Genomic DNA, 17,010 nt, shown 5'->3' with positions numbered 1-17,010 from the left:
TATATGTTAATTCTTCTAGAAGAATCCGAAGGGCCTAGGACAAAGCCACCGAACGCGTTCTCGGGTAATAGGCAGTCGCAGACAATTCTGCAGCGGTGGTCCCGGAGGAATTAACCCCCAAGCGGAGGTGTGAAAACCATGTCAAAAGCTGATTGCTACCTCGATAAGCTGTCTATAACGGTATCTCTGGGATACCAGGCGAACTCTCAGAGTAGGCAGCTTTACCCTTGCATGCGGGGCTCTACGAGGATGGACGAACCCCTTTCCCTAGCTTCTCGCGGGAACATCAATAACAACGCCAAATATAAGTGTAGTAAGTGCGGTTCAAAGCAATAGAACGCGCGGGCTCTCGAAAATGGGTAGGCCAATAATGTCGACCATTCTAGAGCTGAGGGAGACAATGAAGGTGGATTCAATTCGATGGGTCGACGGAATCTTGGGATCTTTTAGTGGACGGAGCGACTAAATTACGATTTGCTAGAGTGCGACGACGCGAGTGTGGCTTGTGAAACCATGCCGAACTACTCCAAAAAAGGAGTTATGTAAGCGGAACGCCTACTCTAACACAGCCAGAACAAGCCGACACTAAGGCACTAAGACCAACTGCGGACAGGTATCCGATAGAGGAAGAACGATGCTTGATGACCCGGAGAAACATCAACACTCAGGTTTCTCTCCAGCCTGAAGTTCAAGCTGAAATGGATGACGAGCTTCGTGGAGATTTTTCCGAAGAATCCGACCTCTGGACTATCAATTGTTGTGCGTATAATGCAGCGAGAGTTTTGACCGGAGCGAACCGTCAAACAAAACCATCGGTTGTTTATAAGACTAAAAGACGAATGCAGCAACTCACCATAAAGATAGGTTAAGTAGGACAAAACGCGTCGCGCATTCAGTGTGTGATTGACTATATAACATCTGGCAAGAATTTTACTGCTAATGTTCCAAAATTTGTTCACGAATTCCGGATCCGTTATCACACACTTAACAAGTCAAAGCTACTGGCCATCAGGCAGCATTTTGTTGAGAGAATACAGATATTATCTGACGCCAAGAGAAGTCTAGAGCGGAGAGAGGAGTGGGTCAAAGAGAATCAACAGTTTCTTTTTGACCCATCGCGACTCTTCCAAGACCCTCCAACTAATGTAATATCCTCATAACACCTAAGGAACAATGCCCACCCATTACTACGGAGGAGGTGCAAAAGTAATATTAAGCGGTATGAAGAACTATTCTGCTCCGGGACCAGATGGTAGCAAGACCTTCTGGTGGAAGAAGGTTCCTTCAACGCATCAGCATTGGGCCCGCATTTTCACCTTATATTTGAAGTGAGAATAGCCAATTCTGGAGTGGTTGTAAGGACGCACAGAATTCCTGCCGAAAATGGGTGACTTAGTTTACCCGAAGTTTCTGATCAGTTTTACCTCGAAAGATCCTACTAATTTCTGACAGATTTTCCTTGCTTGGAATGAGCGCCTTTTTTCTGTGAATTATTTCGCGAGCAAAAGCGAGGTAGAATCTATTGTTGTGGCGTTGTGATCAATCAGATGATTGATAAAATGTGCGGTAACTAATGACTCCTTTTTAATCATCTTGTTTTGCGACTGGGTGATAACATTACAGTCGGCTACGGTATCAACCGTAAAATATATATCAACATAATTAAAATTTAAAATATGTATACATTATTACTGATCATTGTTAATTTTTGCAGACTGTTTGACTATGCGGAAAGCCGAAAGTGGTGAAACACTGTCTTCCAAAGCCTTTGAAACGGCGTTGCTGAGCGGCATCCCTAACGCTGAAGATTAGGATGGAGGTAGGACCGAGCGGAATAAGGCCGCCAAGAACTGAACAATGCAAGCGACCAAACGAAGAATTAAAAATCTTATACATAATTTACATTTTTGAAAATAAAAGAGTCCAGTTTCATTTAGAAATGAAAATAATTTAATTAAAAATGGTGTAAGTAACTCGTAAGTAACTAACTAGAATCTTTATAGATTTCCTAGTCAGTTCCTCACTCGAAGCAGCATTAAATTTCTCAGTAGTACCTGAGAAGATTCCTAGTTGGGTGCTTACCACGCGTAAGGGAAAACTGACAAGAAACTTGTATAAAAATAGGCTCAATTTCTACTAGGGAAGTTATTATCTAAATGATAAGTACAAGCCTACTTTTTATCTATCAGAGAAGAATAACCATGGAAAAAGATAATTAAATTTTTGATTTATTTGATGGCAGTATATTTTTGAAGCACACTTTTATTTTTTATGGATTATATTAAAAATGTATTTTATATATTTTTCTAAAAGATCCTTTTTTGCTTTTTGAGCCTATACTCAAAGTAATCTACCACTGGCGTCTTGAAGAAAGGAGCTTAGGAAACAAAAGACACGCCTGGACACTGGAAATCCAAATTCTTCAAAGTTGATAGAATATCTAGCCAAAGATTTGACTAAAAAATATAATTTGGAGTTTCCGGTAAAGACTGAAAGGGAATTTAAAAACATGGGCGATATGATCCTCAACGATAAAACATTACACAAAGAATTTTTACTTACAAAACCTCGTGTCTTTATGTATTATTGACCTGCAAAAATATACGGTAAAACTTGTTTTGGTCAGAAATGTTAGTTAGTTTAAATATAATCTTTCATATGTCTCGATGTTCGATCCTGTCTTAAGTTCTTTTGAATTTTCTTTTAGTATTTTTTCTTTAAATTCAACCGTATTAAAATTAATCTTATGCATCGGTTTCAATTATGCGTTTCAGTCGGGGCCCAATGGGGTAAATCATTCTCATTCGGCTGAGTAACCCATACCTAGCGGCTGATCAGATACTCTGGCCTGGGGCTAGCCAGAAAAAACGTTATACTTTTGGCCCGGCCCAGGCCAGATTGTCTGGTCAGCACCAGGGCTGGAAACCTGGCGGTCTGGTCTGGGCCAGGCCAGAGCCAGAATATTTTTTCCACACGGTTTTTTGCGTAAAACAGTAATTTTCATGAACTTATTCCGGGCCCTCAATATTGTTTATTATCGCTGAAGACTACAACAGGTGTTTCTCATAGATTTAGAATGTGAACTTTTTAACATTGTATGATTTAAATGTTTATATCAATAAGCTTGTTTCTGAATTTAAAAAATTTCGGAAAGAAATTTTCTAAAGCTTTGATTTGAAAAGTTTTAAATTCAAAAGGGATTGAAAATGAGTGCTTCAATTTGCATTGCGTTTTGATGACTATAATAAAAATAGTATTTCATTTCAGTAAACATGACAAATTCTCACGAACTCGGAAAAACTCGGTTTGTTTTTTAGATTAAAACTGCCGACCTGGTAAGATTTCTAGCTTTATTGAAACAATAAGAAGGTTGTATTATCAAGCTTGTAAATAGGTCATATCACATCAAAAAACATGAGGTATTGACAAGCCACTGTTTCTAAAAGAAAAAGAAAAAAACAAGAAGTTTGAACTAACTTCTTCTACTCAACCGCACTTCATTCCCGCTAAAAATAATATTTTGTTAAGTTATGTGCAAAAGGATGTCAATTTTGAGAAGAAATGAGCTTTATAAAGTTAAAAATGTAAAAAAGAAGGTGTTTTGGGTTTCAATCCTCTGGCCTGAAAAAGTAAACTGCAACTTTTTCGCAACGTAAGCAAGATTCGTAGTTTTGCACACATTTAAAACCCGAAAGACCTCCTTTTTATTATAATAAATCTTCATGAAATATTAAATCTATAATTAAAAATGTAAGCTAAAATTCTCAATAAAGTCTCATTTTTTCCAGATTATTGATCTATATGAAAGTAAAATTAGAATAAATTTGAAAGGAGATAAACAAATTTTAGATTTTTGTTTATTTGGCATTGAGAAAGTTTTCGAACAAAATAAAAATTAAAATAATTTCTTCAAGTTTCAGATTTGTCAAAGATATGACTAGGAAATTTTAAATAAGGTTTTTAATTTTTACAAGATTTTACTCAATTTCGGGAAAACTTCGGTTCGGCTTAAAAGATATTAATAACTTTTTCATTTTGTTTTAATTGTTTTAGATTCTTTTCAAAGAACTTATTTTTCAAAAGGGATGCAACGATATAATCAAAAGAAAAAAGTGTGACGCATTATGTGTGAAAATCTTTCAAAATTAAAATATTTATGTGCAAATCTCCCCGATTTTTATTTGCGATAGTTTTAGAAAAATTTTTAAATGTTCCAGAATCGTTTCAAATTGTCTTTAAAAATTAATTTTTCAAAAAGCTTTTAATTTTTGTGTTTTAAATCTTGAAAAATCTATATTTCATTTATATGTATTTTTTAAATCATAAAATTGACATGATTTTATAATCTTTTAAGAATTTCTAAAACTATAGAAAATCTTTTAAAATAATTAAAAGTTTCATTAAAATTATAAAATAAAAAAAAAACAGTCCTAAATCTGTTCAGTACCGAAAAATTCTATCTTGACCAACTTACAAGAAAGTAGAAAACACATTTTCAGCAAATCACTTCACAGTAGAATGAGTTTCGATTTTTTTCTGCAGCGACTATTATATATATAGCTGAATTATATTGTATAGAAAATTAACTCAGTAATAATCGTTCACCAATTATGCTAAAATTTATTAGTGTTAAGAACAATAAAGATCCCTTTTACAACTATGCTCATCGCATTGACAATTTTCCCTAATTGGTTAGTAAGTATATAGTTATGGCTAGTAATGTAATATCATGTCATCCATTTTTTTGCAAATTTCTAGTACCAGATGTTCGTAACAAAATGTTACGAAGTAATGACCAACCAACTTAAAAGTATGCAATCCGCATCCATAAACTGACTTTTCTATGGGGTTTCAAATGAGCTTACATGCGCTACTTTCGAAATTAACAAAAACAATAATCAACCCCCCAATTAATACTTGCTACCGATAAACTACCCAATGATAGCTCCACATAACCTAAATTGCAATACAAAAATTTATAATGATCTCTTCAGACAGAATTTCAAATGCGCTTATATGCGCCACTTTCAAAATTGACAAAAAACCATAATCAACCCCCTCATTACCACTTTTTAACATTCACTATCCGATGATATCTCAAAATAAATTAAATTGCGAAATACAAATATATAATGATCTCTTCGTATATGATTTCAAATGCCTTCATACGCGGCACTTTCAAAATTGAAAACAAACCATAAACAACCCCCTCATTTCCAAGTTTTATCGATCCACCGCCCGATAATATCTCTAAATAACTTAAATTACTTTAAAAATTTAGAATGATCTCTTCGGATAAGATTTCAAATGCGCTCATATGCGCCACATTCAAAATTGACAAAAAACCATAATCAACTCCCTGACTACCACTTGTTACAATCCACTATTCGATGATATCTCTAAATAACTTAAATTGCAAAATAAACATTTATGATGATCTCTTTGTCTGGGATTTCAAATGCGCTCATATGCGCCACATTCAAAATTGACAAAAAACCATAATCAACTCCCTGACTACCACTTGTTACAATCCACTATTCAATGACGTCTCCAAATAACTTAAATTGCAAAATAAAAATTTATGATGATCTCTTCGTCTGGGATTTCAGATGCGCTCATATGCGCCACTTTCAAAATGGACAAAAACCCATAATCAACCCCCTCACGACCACTTGTTACGATTCACTATCCGATGATATATCCAAATAAATTAAAATGCAGCATAAAAATTTAGAATTGTCTTTTTGTATACAGTGAGAAAACTATATCGCATAAATTACAATATATGTCGTATTTCTTTGGCTATATATCGTAATTATTGCATTATAATAGCGCAAAATCGTGATAATCGTGCATTGCACATTTTTAAATTAAATACCACATAATTGTGCAATCTGTATCGTAAGAAATGAGGATTCCCATCCGTCAGTTACATTTTGCGCTTTTGCTAAATGGTATTAAATAAGTGCTAATTCGTCTACAATAATGTGATTTATTTCGGAGGAAATATATCAGTAAGAAAAAATTTTTTTGTCGTTTCTGTTGTTGATTCTACATGTTTTACCGAAATTTGCTCATTTCAGCGCGATGCAGTCGACGAGTTCGGAATTATTTTCCTAATAGTGAAACTGTCACCGAAATATTTTCAATCATGAACCGTTGCAGGTCTTACCTGCTGCAAATTTTTAATTTTTTCTGTTATTGTTTTAAATCTGTTGTTCTGATTTATAGCTCGAACTGACTCATACTCTGCCTTTTTCACATTTCTGCTAAGGACGCCGTTGCAGACGATAGCAAAAAATTCAACTTCGTTTTTTTCTGTGATATTAGTGCATTATAATATCGTACAAAGCTCTGGGACTTGATTGTACGTTATCATATTGCGCTTTTTTATAATATAGAGGTTTTGCGATATCATTGTGCGATATATTTTTCTCCATGTAGGATTTCAAATGCGCTCATATGGGCCACTTTCGAAATTGACAAAAAACCACAATCAACCCCCTCACGAACACTTGTTACGATCCACGATTCAATGATGTCTCCAAATAACTTAGATTGCAAAATAAATATTTATAATTTACAATTGGAAATAAGGGGATTGATTGTGGTTTTTATCAATTTCGAAAGTGGCGCATATGATCGCATTTGAAATCCTATCCGAAGAGATCATCATAAATTTTTATACTGCAATTTAAGTTATTTAGAGATATCATCGGGCGGTGGATCGATAAAAATTGGAAATAAGGGGGTTGTTTATGGTTTTTTTAAATTTTGAAAGTAGCGGGTATGAGCGTATTTGAAATCATGTACGGAGAATATCAGTATAAATTTTTATTTTGCAATTTAATTTATTCTAAGATATCATCAGGATAGTGAATCGTAACAAGTGGTAATGAGGGGGTTGATTATGTTTTTTTGTCAATTCCGAAAATGCCGCATATAAGCGCATTTGAAATTCTGTCTGAAGAAATGATTATAAATTGTTGTATTGCAATTTAGGTTATGCGGAGATATCATTGGGTATTTTATCGGTAGCGAGTGTTAATTGGGGGGGGTTGATTATTGCTTTTGTTAATGCTTTTGTTAATTTTGAATGTAGCGCATCTGAGCTTATTTTAAACCCCATAGAAAAGTCGCTTTATCGACGCGGATAGCAAACTTTTAAGTTGGCTGGTCATCACTTCGTAACATTTTGTTACCTCTATATCTTAGGCAATTTTAAAGATTTTGAAAAAAATTTGATGGCGCATATGAACGCATTTGAAGACTAAAGAATTCATGACCTTAACTTTATATTGCACATCACTGTTGAGGATTTAATACCTGCGTTACACTGCCCCCCCCCCAAAATATGATATCTTTGTTAATTAGCTAGCACAAAGTTTTTTAGTGGTGGCGCATTTGAGCGCATTTGAAGTTATGAAAGATAGGTATGATGAATTTGAAAACATTTAATTAGTTTAGAAAAATGACGCCAGCCCCCCCCTCCGCCCTTATTTTGATCGTTGATAACTCGGTTATCAATGTGGCGAAAAATTTTTTCTTTATGAGGCATATGAGCGCATTTGAATCCCTATAGGAAAGTTCCTTCATCAATGCGGATTGCAAGCCTTTTAGTTTGTTGGTTATTACTTCGTAAAATTTTGTTACCTCCATATCTTGGTCAATTTTCAAAATTTTCAAAAAAAATTATGGCGCATATGAGCGCATTTGAAATTATGAAAGATAAGTATGATGAATTTGGAAAAATGTTGAACTCAAACAAGGTTTGGAAACACATGATTCCAAACCTTTTTTAATTTTGGATAACCTTTCAGTCATCATCAAGAGGGCAGAATATGGGGCAGAATATGTCAAGTGTTCTCACCTACAATTAATTTTTTTTTATATGCTAGCAACTTGGCTGAAAATTTTGTGTTCAAATTCATCTAAACTACACATTTTTTAATGTTTAAAAATCTCTAAAAGTTTTTAAGATTTGTAAAATAAAGAAAAAGAAACTTACAAATATCTTTTAAAATGATCCGAGCTTTTAATAAAATTTGTCAAGATCTTAGCATACTAAAAAAATCGCTCTGAAATTTTTTAGATTTTTCATTTCTATATTTTTATAAATCTTTTGAAATGTTTAATAATATTTTTAATTGCCTTAAAAAAACATTCATTTTCTTCAAATCTTTCATAATTCTTAAGAAACTTATAAATTTTTCGTTCGAGATATTTAAAAATCTACATCTGGTTACTATTTTTTTGATAAGTATCTGCTTAAGATTTAACTTATAACCGGTACCGATGAAGATATTTAAAGTTTTTTTTCCATAGAGGAAATAAGATGTTTGAGAAAATTTTAAATGATTCATGTTTAAATTCAAAATATGGATGTATGTTTATGTATGTGTACAAAATAGATGTGTTCCATTTAAAATTATCATCTTTCAACATGGCATACATTTCCAGTGCCGAAAAATGTTATCTTGGCCCACTTACGAGGAAAAAGGAAAAATATTTTTGGCAACTCACTAAGCAGAAGAATGAATTCCGCTTTTTAATCCATCTCAGAAATATTTCTATAAATATAGGATGTATCGAAGGCATGCCGAGGCTAGTCTATAAACTGCTGAATTTCGGCGATAATCATACACCAATTTTCCGTGCGATAATTGGTGTTGTGTACAATGAAGATTCTTGCTGCAACTGTGTTCATCGGATTGGCGGTTTTCCCCAATTCTGTTGGTGAGTATATAATTATATATAATAATGTTGTACAATATACATCTTATTCAAATTAGACATCATAGTCTATCATATATCCATACTCTTCAATCAGCCTTATAAAAAATTATTTAAAAGATTTTTTTAAACAAGTTATATTTTATCGTTCTTTCCACAGAAAAAAATTATGGTATGCAATATTGCATGTAGTTGACCACACAGAGTAAACGCGAGGGGCACTTCAAACTGAGGTAAACTTTCATGGAAAGTTCACCTCAGTTGGAAGTAATCAGCTATTAACCTTCTGGAACGATTACTTGCAACGTTTCGCACACCCAGTTTTTTATGTGGTCCCGCATGCTGTGACGAAAACGACACCTGAGTATTTATTTAAGAGAAATATTTTACGATGTGCGAATTTTGTGGTTGATTCTTTGGTATTTTATGCATTGGAATATTTACTTTTGCCCCCATAGACAACCCTCAGCTATGTTCTAAACTAAATCAATTTTGGACTAGATTGAGTTTAATTTTAAGCATTACTTGTTCGAATAATTTTTCCTATACCAGTAGATCAAATTTTCATGCTGTAATCATTCAAATTGATGTTGCAAACGTCTTATTCCTATCAGCGAATCCTCCATTCTTTAGTTGTCAAAATGTCAAAACTATTTTCTGCATACTTTTTCACAACGTAAATTTTTAAGCCTCAAGTCTATAGCGCTATTTCCCCGAATAATTATTTTATTTTATAGAAATAATAATTGAAATGATTAAGTTAACAGTCAATAAAGCAGATTAAAAAAAACTCAGTATGCATTGAGACATGGTCCTTCAAAATAGATTGATTATTTTCACTCCAAACAGAAAAAAAGCAATTGCGATGTAGGGGTTTTATGAAAGTTGAACCGCCAATTTTTATATTAGCTTTCGTGTCAAAAATCAGATGCCTGAAAAAATAGTTTGTCTATCATTTTGAGAATAAAAATAATATTGCTCACAATCACATCACAAATAAAATACATTTTTTATGAAAAAATGTCAAAACATAGAAAATAAATCAATTCAAAAATGTTTGAAGCAATAAGTTTTTGGTTTTTAGTATAGCTTTTTAACAATTTATGAAAATACTTGAATTTCAGTAAGTGATGGCCTTTTCAGGGAAATAAATCACTTAATTTTTTGTAACTAGAAGCAAATTAAACATTATTGACACGATTTTTAAGTACTAATAAAAAAGCGATTTTAAAGTAACTCAGATTAGACTATTTGAAAGTCTGTTTTCCATTCGGTGTCCATAAAAATTGATACTTAAATGTTCAAGATAGTTGTCGTATCAAAAAGCGGATTTCTGTAAAAATAGTCATTCTGCGATTTTTAGAATAAAAGGAATAGTACTCAGAATGTCTTTACAAATAAAAAATCGTATTTTTAGTACAAAATTTCCAAACTTACAAAAAAATAATTTAAGACCTTTTTGTGCAGTTGAATTTTCCCCTAAAATCGTTTCTTAACAGTATTTGAAAAATATTAGAATATTAATCAATAAAGGCTTTTCTTTTTTTTTCTTTAATTCTCTATGACTCTATTCTTTTCAATCCTCAAAGTGAATTTTTCTATCGCTGAAATGTTTGAAACATTTTTTTTAAAGAAATTGTTTTTATACAAATAACTGTATTTGAAGATTATTCTTGAAAAAATGTGATACAGTTACCGAAAGGGAATGTTTTATCCGAAACATAAGCCAAGATTTATTTAAATTAAACCATATTTTTAATTTTTGTTAGAAGCGACAATAAAAAATTCAATTGCAAAAAATATTGTTGAAATAATGATTAGTTGTAAGTTTGAATCTCTTTTGATAAGAAATCATGTTTTTCTTCATTCAGAATGACTGATAATATCATTTAAGATCTTAAAAGCATCGAAAACTTTATTTTTATAGAAACCTGGCTTTTTCATGACAACTACCTTAACGTAATTTTACAATTGAAAATCGTTCAAATATGATCTTCTCTAAATTAATTTTTTTATTCATAGCAACAATAGAATAAAAAAATACTGATATTATAATTTAGTATATCTATTAGTCATATCTTAAAACATTGAATAAACAATTAAATAAATGCAAAATTCAGCGAATTATTCGATCATATAATGAAATAAAGTCTAATTAAAACAATGGCTAACGGATATCGTTGATTCAATAAAACTCTGTGTTACTGGAATCTTTCTTGAAACTGTTATCACAATATGCTAAAGTGGCATAGTTTTTTCAATGATAGAAGAGAACATTGTTGGACTGAAATCTCTTGTCATATATTAAACATAGTTTTCCAAAAATATTTTTATTTATTTATTAATATATAATTAAATAACTAAAACAAGGTTATGGAAAAACGTTTTAAAAATCACAATAGTAATACTTTTTTTGAATTAATCAGAACTCGAGTATATTAACTCTATTTGACACCTTTTTAAAGCAATGCCACTCTTCTGATATCAGTTGGAAGAAAATTTTTAAATTGTTCAGTAATGCACCCATGTTTTCAATCTGCTTAATTTTTCAAACTTTTTCGCTGATTGGTTAAAATAACATGTCCGCTTTCCCATAAATCTATTTTGAATGATTTCAGAGATTTGAAAGGATTGTATAGGAATTTTTTAGAACTTTAAAAGTATTCTAAAAGATTCTAAGAGATTTCAGAAAATAAAAAAAGTTTCAAGAGACTTTGAGAGATTTCAACAAGTTTAATCCGGTTTTAGAGGATATTAAAGTTTTCAAACATTCTGAAGAAATTTTAAGCGAAATAACAATATTTTAGGATAATACACGGGGTATCACAAACAATGTGAAAGATTTTGGGGTATTTAACAAGACTCCAAGAAATTTTAAGAGATTAATAAATATTAAGAAAATTAAAAAATATATCCAAGGATTAAAACTATTTCAATGGTTTTTAAGGAATTATACAATATTTGAGTGATTTACATGATTTTAAAATAAAATAAAAATATTTTATTGAATTATCAGGAATTCTTATAAAATTCACATTGACAAATTTGGAGACTTCCAGAGATTGCAGAGGATTGCAAGAAAGTTTAACAGATTTTATGAGATTTCATAGAATTTCAAGTATTCAAACATTTTCCTGGGAATTTTGAAAGATATAACTGATTTCAAGATGTTTTTTGAGATTTTAATCAGATTTTGTAAGATTACTAGGGATGTCAAAAGATTTTAAGTATTTGATAATTTTCCGTAGGATTTCGAAGAATTTGAAAGAGTTTAGTACATTTAAAATATTTGAAGGAATTAAACAAGAATATAAATATAATTTATGTATAATATAATTAATATATAATACTTATATTATAATGAGTAAATGAAATGTAATTTTAAGGGCACTTCTCGGGATTTGTAAGTATTTCTACAGATTTCAGGGATTTTAGAGATTTCGAAGGCATGCATAGGGTTTCAAAATAAATTCTAAGACTTCAAGAGATTTTTATTGATTTTATGTGATTTTGAAGATTTTAAGGGATTTAAAAAGATCCCTTAAAATTTTTGTCGGATTTGAAATCTTTTAGAGTACTTTAAATGAATCAGAATTATTAAAATGATTTGTATTATATGCTAGGAAAAATAGCGCGCTTATTAAACGTTCCTTATTTTAATTGTCAAATTATCAAACTAAAATATACACTACCTTTTTTTGACCCTGATCTACTTTAAATATATTTACAATAATTGCTTGATTTTGAATGTTTATAGTTTTGAGTGAATAAATTTTGAACATTTTAAAATAAGTTATCTGGAAGATTTGCCATTAAAGATCGTTCAATTTTTATAGTTATAATTTTAAATGATGCAGTTTAAAATGTTTTTTGATAGTGCAATTTTTAACATTTACAATTAACAAAGCTTTAATTTCAAAACTATGACCGAAAAACTTTGAGAATTTCTTTATAATAATCTTAAAATGCACGTTGTTACTGCGTGGTTCTATTCAAGATACTTTAAGCATCATATTTGTTTATTTGGTTGTTGATTTCGTAGTGTTCTTGGGATAGAAAAACAATTATTATAAATTTTTTAATCAATGAACAATATAAAAATTGATATCTAGATTTATTTTTAAATTTAAATTCGACACTATCTGCGTACATTTTTTAAAAAGTATTTTTCTCGTTTGATGAAGAATAGTGAAGAGAAAAATCAGTAATTTCACTACCTTAGTTTATCAAATTTACTTCAGGTGGGTTAAGCAAATAATTGTAGAAACCATGAATAATATCATGCTTAAAATTATTGCAAGAGTTAATTGTGTTTTATTATACCACTGTAATTAACTCCTGTTTCTTGCGCCCATAATAACATGAAAACTAATTTTTTGACACGTTAGGGGTTTTATATGATCCACTTAATCAAATGAAAAATCCAAAATAAACGATGGATGAAACCTAGAAACACTACAAATTTTTTCTAATTATACCACACATAAAAAAATTAAATTAAAAAAAATCAAATAACCCTGCAGGTATAATATTTTAACCTATTTTGCTTGCACGCATTACCTATATTTAAACTGATGGATTTGACATTAAGTATAGTTTACGAGGATGGTATTGGTTGCAATTTCTAACCATTTTTTTACACCCCCTACTATTTAATCTTTCTTACTCGTATTTTATAACCATTAAAACACTTAAATTTTTTTGTCTTCATATAGAATTAGCTTTATCTCTATCGTACAACTCGTTGTGGGGAGAAAAGGGCCGACCCGAAGACGCAGGAACGAGTGCCAGTAACCATTTGCCAAAAAAAGATCCATACGCTCTGTCCTATCCAACCGTTTACTACAAAAAGAAGGTCCAACTAGGGAACAATCATGTGAAGTACGAATATATAGCAGTGGACTGGAAAAGAGACAGAATGAAATACACTAAAGACGATTCTTATATAATTGGAAGATATGAGGACGCTACTTTGTTCGCTAGACCACTATACAGATCCAATCATTTACCAGAACAGCCTGTTATCCTGGAAAAAGATGTATACAATCATAACACGTTAAAACCTGTGAATGTCCACCAGCTTTACACACTTGGTGTCGAAGAGCCTGACTATGTACGTCCTGACAACATAAAACCGAATCCTAATAAAATTATTGTGCCACAACGTAGCCCGTCTCCATCAACTTCCACAAACCAACAACTCACCATGAACCACCAATACACCGTGAACCGACGACCCAGGATCTTACCAACTCGATGCGTATATGCGAATCACATACATTGTATCGAGAGGCCCCGGATCTACCATCCTTCCGTTAACCTACCAAATACTCCGAAGTCCGCATGGTTGCGTGAGAGTAGACAAGCCGAGCTTCGTCAAAGGCGAAGATACAAGTGAATCGGTAGACGTAGTAAAAAAGAAGTGGGCGCCATGTGTATTTTTAGATTGAAACGTTTGGCGCGTAAGGTTTGGGAAGAGATAATTAAGGTAATGTTACACAAAACTTAACAAACATTTCCCGGCACTTGTACATTAACTTTATATCTTTCGCACTGTGTATTGAAGATCTTCAGTGTCAAATAGTGTTGCATATGGGCGAGAAACGCGAGAAATGAGCGACATCGAGAAAAGCTTAGGTCTTTTTTGATAAAATCTTATCTCATCTCGTCCCATATAAGCGAGTTTGTCGAAATATCATATATTTTCATAAAATACCTTGTAATGTCAGAATTGACATTCGTAAATAAACAAATGTCATAAGTATCGTCATAAAATATTGGAGCAGACATTTCAAGGATAAAAAATAGAGCATTCGGAGTAAAGTGTATATTTCCATTGAACTATATTATTCTTTTATTAATAATTAAGGTTCCTAAATATGATTTGTATTATTATAATCCTCATCGTCTTCTAGTTTTGTATTCCTGGGGCCAAGAAGGCCTTATTAATACTTTTCTGCAATAATAATAATTATTATAATAATGTGTGATAATTTATTAAGCAGCGTATTTCAAAATCCGTTTCAAAATAATAATAAAATTATGAGTATACTAAAAACATTTTCCGTATTTATGAATCGGATTTAAAGAAAATATTTTCTATCTTTTGAGATATATTGTTGTTGTTTACTTTCTGCTTTCTCCTTAGAGAAAAGTTAAAATTTTTATATAAGGCTAATCGACTCATCTTATTGCTTTATCTTTGAATGAAACATTTATAGAGTAGTAAGTTAAGGATTAGGTAATAGAATAAGTATATTCAGCCAAATAAGTAGAATAATGAAAATTAAGGATCTACACGCTACGTACTATCATTATCAAAAGTTCCCTATCTTTAAAATGATTGATATAATCTGCAAAAGTAGTTCTGTGATGAATTTCTAAGAATCTTAAAGAAAATAGATGTGCATAATTAAGAAAAACATGATTGAGGTTCAAAGTTTTTATTTAACTGTAGCAATTTAGAGTTTTATTTTCTGCTTTCTCCTTAGAGAAAAGTTAAAACTTTATAATCACATAATCCTAATCATCAAGGATTTATTTTTTTTTTCATTCCTGGAAGTTGAGATTGATTTACGTAGTGTATATCTTTAAATAGGATAAAAATAGAATTTAGATAGAAGTATATGAATATAGTATTTTATCACTTGTAACAAATCTTAATAAAATAACTATTATAATATTAATTTTGCCTTTATTTTGATTGCGTACGAGAAAAAGTACATGTCGCTCGTCAAAATAGCCGTACGCTCTAAATACACTCTATACTTTTTGCCTTTCCCTCCTTGAAAACAAGCATGTGAAGCAGATAAAGAATGTTTGGTGTTCTTCATAATTCTAAATTTAAATGAAAAAAAAATGGCGTACTAAGCAGGAGGGAGACTGTGGGGTACAATGATGTCATTTCTTTAAAGGTAAATATAATTTTCTTTAATGGGCCTAAACTTGCACGCAGTGGACGTAAAGTTTCATGTAGCGGGCGTAAATTTGCGTAAATTTACAAGTACGCTCTGATAAAATTTTAAGAGCGATGTTTTTGGGTGGTTAGTATATATTTGTATACATATTTGGTCACAAAGTATTGCTAAAGGATGCAACAGTTGTATGCGTGAAGTGGGATTGGAGAAATTACAAATTTGGACCCTCCATAAAGTCACAAAACGACCCTTAAAATGATCCAAATCTCGCAGGCTATCTCTAGAATCTATAGAAGCAGTCTTCATTTGATGACCTGGTCAACTTACCCTCTTCACTCGACTTCTCCTCACGTCGCTGACTGAGCGCGAGCGTTCTGTCGAGGCTTTGGCAGCGAGCGATCCCTTTGTCCTAATGAAGAATAAAATACAAAATGTCAATTTTTTTACAATCAGCCGTTTAAGAATATTAAATGGAGAATGTATGTTTTTTTACGATTCCAATAATGTCTCACTTGCAATCGAAAGATCAAAATTAGATATAACCAACTAAAATTATTAAGTTTCAACAAAAAAAGAGTTATTTAAAGTGAAAAAATTAATTTTACATAATAAAAAAAATAAACATATTTTTTAACTATTAAGATGAATTTTCAACTAAAATGATACATCCTTGACAAAAAAATTAATTTTCAACAAAGCCACTCAACTATGGAATTTTAAAGTTCATTCATTTTCAGCTGCCTTTTCATTGAAAGTATACAATTCCATGTATTCCTTTAAAATTATTTAACATTACAGTTTAAATTTAATTAATTATTTTAATATATATTATTCATACCCATTATTATTACATTTTAAAGATAAGGAGTTCATATAATAATAATAATTAGAGAATTATCGTCATAATCGATGTATTTTATATTAAGAGCTATTCGTTCAATTTCTGAAAGTGTTTCCTATAAAGTTACATTATTATTCATCATTTTGAGAAATTCATTAAACAGTCGAACGTCGGACACTGTCACTCATCGGGAATCGGCATGTCGGACACTGTAAGCGCACGTAGTATAACCCCGTAGCCAGGGGCGTCGGAACGATTTTTTTAATGGCTGGACTCACCGAAAATATGTTCAAAAATATAAATTTAAGATAAATATTAGGTTTATTTTATTATTGATCAATTTTCATGGTTGGGCTTCAGCCTATTTAGTCCACACGGCACCGACGCCCTCGCCCGTATCGAATCGGCATCGAGTTATAGGGCTATCTCGACACGATGTTATGTAAATGCCTCTGATAGTATACTAAATTTATCGGATGCGTCGGCCCTGGGCTAATCACCTGATTCTTACAGTGTCTA

Source organism: Belonocnema kinseyi, chromosome 2, assembly GCF_010883055.1.
Source record: "Belonocnema kinseyi isolate 2016_QV_RU_SX_M_011 chromosome 2, B_treatae_v1, whole genome shotgun sequence".
Lineage (NCBI taxonomy): Eukaryota > Metazoa > Arthropoda > Insecta > Hymenoptera > Cynipidae > Belonocnema > Belonocnema kinseyi.
This window is presented reverse-complemented; position numbering follows the sequence as displayed.